Source organism: Oncorhynchus mykiss, chromosome 10, assembly GCF_013265735.2.
Source record: "Oncorhynchus mykiss isolate Arlee chromosome 10, USDA_OmykA_1.1, whole genome shotgun sequence".
NCBI classification, from domain to species: domain Eukaryota; kingdom Metazoa; phylum Chordata; class Actinopteri; order Salmoniformes; family Salmonidae; genus Oncorhynchus; species Oncorhynchus mykiss.
The window spans coordinates 30715523-30724039 of record NC_048574.1 but is presented as its reverse complement, the minus strand read 5'-3'; positions in this window follow the sequence as shown (position 1 = coordinate 30724039).

Sequence of the window (8517 nt, the reverse complement as noted above, 5' to 3'; positions counted from 1 at the left end):
GTGCCATCTCTGCAATGTCATTATGCTATACGAACACAAGAGAGCAGCGCAACTCTATTTTTTGATATGTCATTTTATTTCACCTTTATTTAACCAGGTAGGCCAGTTGAGAAGAAGTTCTCATTTACAACTGCGACCTGGCCAAGATAAAGCAAAGCAGTGCGACACAAACAACAACACAGAGTTACACATGGAATAAACAAACATACAGTCAATAGCACAATAGAAAAGTTGAAATACAGTGTGTGCAAATGAGGTAAGATAAGGGAGGTAAGGCAATAAATAGGCCATAGTGGAAAAATAATTACAATTTAGCAATTCAACACAAGAGTGATAGATGTGCAGAAGATGAATGTGCAAGTAGAGATACTGGGGTGCAAAGGAGCAAAAAATAAATAACATTATGGGAATGAGGTGCTGTTTACAGATGGGCTATGTACAGGTGCAGTGATCTGTGAGCTGCTCTCACAGCTGGTGTTTAAAGTTAGAGAGGGAGATATGAGTCTCCAGCTTCAGTGATTTTTGAAATTTGTTCCAGTCATTGGCAGCAGAGAACTGGAAGGAAAGGCGGCCAAAGGGGGAATTGGCTTTGGGGGTGACCAGTGAACTATACCTGCTGGAGCGCGTGGTGAGTGCTGCTATGGTGACCAGTGAGCTGAGATAAGGGGGGACTTTACCTAGCAAAGACTTATAGATGACCTGGACCCAGTGGATTTGGCGATGAATATGAAGCGAGGGCCAGCCAACGAGAGCATACAGGTCGCAGTGGTGGGTAGTATATGGGGCTTTGTTGACAAAACGGATGGCAATGTGATAGACTGCATCCAATATGCTGAGTAGAGTGTTGGAGGCTATTTTGTAAATGACATCGCCGAAGTCAAGGATCGGTAGGATAGTCAGTTTTACGAGGGTATGTTTGGCAGCATGAGTGAAGGATGCTTGGTTGCGAAATAGGAAGCCGATTCTAGATTTAATTTTGGATTGGAGATGCTTAATGTGAGTCTGGAAGGAGAGTTTACAATCTAACCAGACACCTAGGTATTTGTAGTTGTCCACATATTGTAAGTCAGAACCGTCCTGAATAGTGATGCTGGATGGGCGGGCAGGTGCGGTCGGCGATCGTTTGAAGAGCATGCATTTAGTTTTACTTGCATTTAAGAGCAGTGTGAGGCCACGGAAGGAGAGTTGTAATGGCATTGAAGCTCGTCTGGAGGTTAGTTAACACAGTGTCCAAAGAAGGGCCAGATGTATACAGAATGGTGTTGTCTGCGTAGAGGTGGATCAGAGAATCACCAGCAGCAAGAGCGACATCACTGATGTATACAGAGAAAAGAGTCGGCCCGAGAATTGAACTCTGTGGCACCCCCATAGAGACTGCCAGAGGTCCGGACAACAGGCCCTCCAATTTGACACACTGAACTCTGTCTGAGAAGTAGTTGGTGAACCAGGTGAGGCAGTCATTTGAGAAGCCAAGGCTGTTGAGTCTGCTGATAAGAATGTGGTGATTGACAGAGTCAAAAGCCTTGGCCAGGCCGAAGAATACAGCTGCACAGTATTGTCTCTTATCGATGGCGGTTATGATATCATGTAGGACCTTGAGCGTGGCTTAGGTGCACCCATGAGCAGCTCGGAAATCAGAAGGTACGGTGGGATTCGAAAATGGTTGGTGATCTGTTTGTTAACTTGGCTTTCGAAGACCTTAGAAAAGCAGTGCAGGATAGATATAGGTCTGTAACAGTTTGGGTCTAGAGTATCTTCCCCTCTGAAGAGGGGGATGACCACGGCAGCTTTCCACTCTTTGGGGATCACAGACAATACGAAAGAGAGGTTGAAAAGGCTAGTAATAGGGGTTGCAACAATTGCAGCAGATAATTTTTAGAAAGAGAGGGTCCAGATTGTCTAGCCCGGCTGATTTATAAGGGTCCAGATTTTGCAGCTCTTTCAGAACATCAGCTATCTGGATTTGGGTGAAGGAGAAATGGGGTAGGCTTGGGCAAGTTGCTGTGGGGGTGCAGGGATGTTGGCCTGGGGTAGGGGTAGCCAGGTGGACAGAATGGCCAGCCGTAGAAAAATGCTTGTTGAAATTCTCAATTATAGTGGATTTATCGGTGGTGACAGTGTTTCTTAGCCTCAGTACAGTGGGCAGCTGGGAAGAGGTGCTCTTATTCTCCATGGACTTTGTCCCAGAACTTTTTGAAGTTTGTGCTACATGATGCAAATTTCTGTTTGAAAAAGCTAGCCTTTGCTTTCCAAACTGTCTGTGTATATTGGTTCCTATCTTCCCTGAAAAGTTGCATATCGCGGAGGCTATTCGATGCTAGTGCAGTACGCCACAGGATGTTTTTGTGCTGGTCAAGGGCAGTCTGGTCTGGAGTGAACCAAGGACTATATATTTTCCTGGTTCTACATTTTTTGAATGGGGCATGCTTATTTAAGATGGTGAGGAAAGCACTTTTAAAGAATAACCAGGCATCCTGGACTGATGGAATGAGGTCAATATCCTTCCAGGATACCCAGGCCAGGTCGATTAGCAAGGCCTGTTCGCTGAAGTGTTTTAGGGAGCGTTTGGCAGTGATGAGGGGTGGTCGTTTGACCTCGGACCCATTACGGACGCTGTCAATGAGGCAGTGATCACTAAGATCCTGGTTGAAGACAGCAGAGGTGTATTTGGAGGGAAGATTGATTATGATGATATCTATGAGGGTGCCCGTGGGTGCCCGTGTTTACGGATTTGGTGTTGTACCTGGTAGGTTCATTGATAATTTGTGTGAGATTGAGGGCATCTAGCTTAGATTGTAGGATGGCCGAGGTGTTAAGCATGTCCCAGTACGAGCTAGGATGATAGATGGAAGGCAATCAAGCTGAAGGTGGTCTATAGCAAGCGGCAACGATGAGAGACCTGTTTATGGAAAGTTGGATTTTTAAATGTAGAAGCTCAAATTGTTTGGGTACAGACTAGGATAGTAAGACAGAACTCTGCAGACTATCTCTGCAGTAGATTGCAACTCCGCTCCCTTTGGCAGTTCTTTCTTGTCGGAAAATGTTATAGTTAGGATTTTTGGTGGCCTTCCTAAGCCAGGATTCAGACACGGCTAGGACATCCGGGTTGGCAGAGTGTGCTAAAGCAGTGAATAAAACAAACTTAGGGAGGAGGCTTCTAATGTTAACATGCATGAAACCAAGGCTTTTACGGTTACAGAAGTCAACAAATGAGAGCGCCTGGGGAATGGGAGTGGAGCTAGACACTGCAGGGCCTGGATTAACCTCCACATCTCCAGAGGAACAGAGGAGGAGTAGGATAAGGGTATGGCTAAAGGCTATAAGAACTGGTCGTCTAGTGCATTCAGAGAGTAAAAGGAGCGGGTTTCTGGGCACGGAATAATAGATTCAAGGCATAATGTACAGACAAGGGTATGGTAGGATGTGAATACAGTGGCGGTAGACCTAGGCATTGAGTGACGATGAGAGAGGTATTGTCCCTAGGTTAACAAACCACTGTTACGTTGACATCATTGCAATAATAAAGGCCTCTTGGTCTTGTGGTCAATAGATAATCTAATTTAATTGTGCCTTTTTCAACCACTGATTAGTCTAATAATAAATTATTTTCATAAGTTACAACTATATCCTTCAATGTGTCACTTTAACTGAGCTCAACAAGCAGGAAGTCTCTCCAGTTCATAGATAAGAGTTTTAACTTCCCTGCATATCTGATTGCTGTATTTCTACATACCAGCAGTAGTAACACATTAGCAGAAAGTTCCCATATTTCCTGTAAGGTTACCTCACCCGGCACCAGGGAGCACTCTGATTTGTCTAATTGTCTCCCTATTTAAAGAATATCAGCCAGTTACGGTCACTTCTACCCTTTTCATTATTATGGTAATCCAACCAAACTCTCAAACTATTGATTGGTGATCTATGATTCCCACAGGCAAAATAAAGCTTTTAGGATCATTCTTTTTCAGTTCTGGGCAAGGACACTCAAATCCAGCTGGTTATGTATCCCCCCTTCTCTCTCATGAGTGATATAATTGTTCTGGTTTTTATTGAATAGCATTACAGCTCAGATTTACTGGAAATGTATATCTTGGCTGGTGTTCAAGTGTTTAGTTGGGTGGATGCAGCCATGTGTATCAGATTTGAGATAATCTAATCAAGTTTTGGGTTTCTCTTCTTGAAAGAAGACATTTTTCATATCGCAAGATTAACATTCTTGGACTGTGTAAGTCTGTGATATGTCTTTGTGATACATTTATTTTCATAAATAATATGATTCAATAAACCAGTAAGCAATGGAAAAACATTGCACATTCAGCAATGTGCCGGGATTTCTCATTTGCATAAAATGTCATAAGATAAACAAAGCACAATTGCATAACATTTGCATGTTGGCAACCAACACTCATATATAGTAGAAAAACTGGTTGATATGTGTTCAGTGCATGCGCTGTCCTGTTCCTATGTGTGTGTGCTTGCAAGCGCACATGTGTATGTGTGAGAGTAATGTCTGCTGTTGTGCTGGCTGTTTCCTTCTAGTCCTGATACTGACTTGTCTAATAAACATCTCGCACTCAGAGCCTCTTCCTCTGTATAATGACAAACATCTCCATCCACCAATCAGACAAAAAGGCCTGGATTGTCACAAAAATACAGCAAAAAACAGCTTCCAATTCCTCCATGTTTTACAGTAGAGTATAACTATATTTTCATTAAACTCATTTCTATCATATGATAATAATAAATTGTATACTAGCCTACAGCAGTCAACTAGGGGACTCGTCCAAGGGGACGGAAGGATACCCCCAACGCCGTATAGCCCGAACCGACAGTCATCGGGGCCAGAGGGCACCTTGCATGGAATTGCCTGGCTCGAGAGGAGCCAATGCCATCAGCGAGCCCCATAGGCGAGGTGGACCACGCAGTGAACTACGTCACCTCCTGTTGGGCGCACCACGAACTACTGGCACCCATGGTCCCGGTGAAAGTCGACAGACACGACACTGAAGCTCTATTGGACTCTGGGAGTGTGGTTACGCCTGCTGGCCCAGGGGACTGAACGTGGCGGGGAGATGTCCGTTTCCTGTGTCTACGGTGAAAGCAAGCGGTATCCGACCGTACATGCCATACACGCCACAAGGGAGCTGCCAGGTGACGGAGTTGCCAGTACACCTCCTCGTGGGACGAGATTGTCCACTGTTCGCAGCACTTTGGAGGCACGAGCTGAGGAAAAAAGTACGAGCCGGCGGGACCCATTGCCTGCGCGACCCGGAAGCAAGTGGTTGACAAACCCGTTTCTACAGGTCCGGAGTCGGGAGTCCGAGGGGGCGCCAGAACCCGAACCCCCTGGTGAACAACTGGAGGAGGAGCCCATCCTACCCCTATCAGTTCAGAGGGACCAGCAGAGATACCCACCATGGGCTAACTGAGGGGACAGTTCGGGACTGCCAAGTGGGAGGATCCAAAATTGAAAGCCGCCGCAGCCCAAGTTATTGCAGTGGAAGGCCAGTTACTTCAGAGGGTGAGTGACTGGCGATACCCCCATTTCCCAGTCAAGAATAACCTTTTGTATCAAGTGTCTCACCAACAGGGTAACTTTGAGAGGTACTGTTGCTGTCCCAACAGTAAGTGGGAACTGTTCTTCAGCTGGCTCACACCCATCTGTTGGGGGTGCACCTGGAATAAAATACTCAAACAAATGCTGCGGAAGGTCATTGAGCAGGACTGAAGGAACTGGGCCAGCTACTACCCCACTTAATGTTCTCGGTCCGAGAAGTGCCCTAGTCATCCACCGGGTTTTCCCCTTTCAAACTCCTCTACGGTAGGAGGCCCTGTGGCCTAGTGGACCTTGCAGAGGAGGTGGGGGAAGCCCAGCCGACCCCCTTATGCAGCATGGTAGGGCACATGGAGACGATGAGGAAGTGGATGACAGCCATATGGCCAGTGGTAAGGGAATGCCCAAAGCACCCAAGCTCAGGTCTACAATCGGGGAACCGAATCCAGAGAATTCCAAGTGGGAGACAAGGTGCTGGTCTTAATCCCCGTGGCAGAAAGTAAGTTCTTGGCAACACGGCATGGGCCATACGAGGTGATAGAGAAGCTGGGACCTGTCAATTACCGCGTACAGTAGCCGGGGAGACGGAAACCCCAACAGATTTACTATGTGAATCCATTGAAGAGGTGGCACGAGAGGACAGCCTTGGCCGTGTTGTGGTCAAAATCTGGAACGTCAATGGTACCTGTGGTGGTTCCAAGCCATGAGGACCTCGACCCGGCCCAGAAGCAAACGCTCCGGGAGCTCGTCGATCGGAACACGGCGGTGTTCTCCGAGAAGCTGGGCTGCATGACCCTCATTGAACACCACGTCTGCACCCTGCCCGGGGAAACGGTACGAAAGAGGCCATACTGGATCCCCGAGGTCCAAAGGAAGGCTGTGAAGCAGGACGTGGAGGCTATGCTGAGGATGGGGGTCATCGAAGAGTCCCACAGCGCATGGTGCAGCTCCATCGTGTCGGTTCCCAAACCAGACGGTAACCTGCGCTTCCCACAGGATACAGCAAGACTCCGGAGCCCACAAGATGGTATCCCGGAGTGGAGACCTATTATTTTTTTTTTATGATTTAAATCAACACCCTTAAACTAATACAAGTCTGTCTGTTTCTTGTAAACGTCTTGACCAAACCCCCTCTTCTGCCACAGTAGACACATAGTTCTTAACCATTCTGTCATAGCTGTCCCTGCAGCCAATACAGCTCAGCCTGGACAGCATGATACACATGTAAAATGTGTACTGGGCCTCCTAATGGTGTTGACAGCAGGATAGCAATGGAATGTGCCTTAAAACAGAAAAAGACATGCCTCTATTATATGGACTGGCGACATGTATGATTAACACAAGAACCAATGTAAATGTTAACATAAGATAATATAAAACACTCTCTGAAGCAGACACATGAGGACATTAAATCAAATCAAATAAAATGTATTTATATAGCCCTTCGTACATCAACTGATATCTCAAAGTGCTGTACAGAAACCCAGCCTAAAACCCCAAACAGCAAGCAATGCAGGTGTAGAAGCACGGTGGCTAGGAAAAACTCCCTAGAAAGGCCAAAACCTAGGAAGAAACCTAGAGAGGAACCAGGCTATGTGGGGTGGCCAGTCCTCTTCTGGCTGTGCCGGGTGTAGATTATAACAGAACATGGCCAAGATGTTCAAATGTTCATAAATGACCAGCATGGTCAAATAATAATAATCACAGGCAGAACAGTTGAAACTGGAGCAGCAGCACGGCCAGGTGGACTGGGGACAGCAAGGAGTCATCATGTCAGGTATTCCTGGGGCATGGTCCTAGGGCTCAGGTCCTCCGAGAGAGAGAAAGAAAGAGAGAATTAGAGAGAGCATATGTGGGATGGCCAGTTCTCTTCTGGCTGTGCCGGGTGGAGATTATAACAGAACATGGCCAAGATGTTCAAATGTTCATAAATGACCAGCATGGTCGAATAATAATAAGGCAGAACAGTTGAAACTGGAGCAGCAGCACGGCCAGGTGGACTGGGGACAGCAAGGAGTCATCATGTCAGGTAGTCCTGGGGCATGGTCCTATGGCTCAGGTCCTCCGAGAGAGAGAAAGAGAGAAGGAAAGAATTAGAGAACGCACACTTAGATTCACACAGGACACCTAGGCGAAGTACTCCAGATTTAACAAACTGACCCTAGCCCCCCGACACATAAACTGCTGCAGCATAAATACTGGAGGCTGAGACAGGATGGGTCAGGAGACACTGTGGCCCCATCCGAGGACACCCCCGGACAGGGCCAAAGAGGAAGGATATAACCCCACCCACTTTGCCAAAGCACAGCCCCCACACCACTAGAGGGATATCTTCAACCACCAACTTACCATCCTGAGACAAGGCTGAGTATAGCCCACAAAGACCTCCGCCACGGCACAACCCAAGGGGGGGGGGGCCTCCTAATTGTCCCTAGAATTTCTAAGCAAACAGCCGGAAAGTAGAGCATTGCAGTAGTCTAATCTAGAAGTGACAAAAGCATGGTTTAATTTTTCTGCATCATTTTTGGATAGAAAGTTTCTGATTTTTGCAATGTTACGTAGATGGAAAAAAGCTGTCCTTGAAATGGTCTTGATATGTTCTTCAAAAGAGAGATCAGGGTCCAGAGTAACGCCGAGGTCCTTCACAGTTTTATTTGAGACGACTGTACAACCATTAAGATTAATTGTCAGATTCAACAGAAGATCTCTTTGTTTCTTGGGACCTAGAACAAGCATCTCTGTTTTGTCTGAGTTTAAAAGTAGAACGTTTGCAGCCATCCACTTCCTTATGTCTGAAACACATGCTTCTAGCAAGGGCAATTTTGGGGCTTCACCATGTTTCATTGAAATGTACAGCTGTGTGTCATCCGCATAGCAGTGAAAGTTAACATTATGTTTTCGAATAACATCCCCAAGAGGTAAAATATATAGTGAAAACAATAGTGGTCCCAAAACAGAACCTT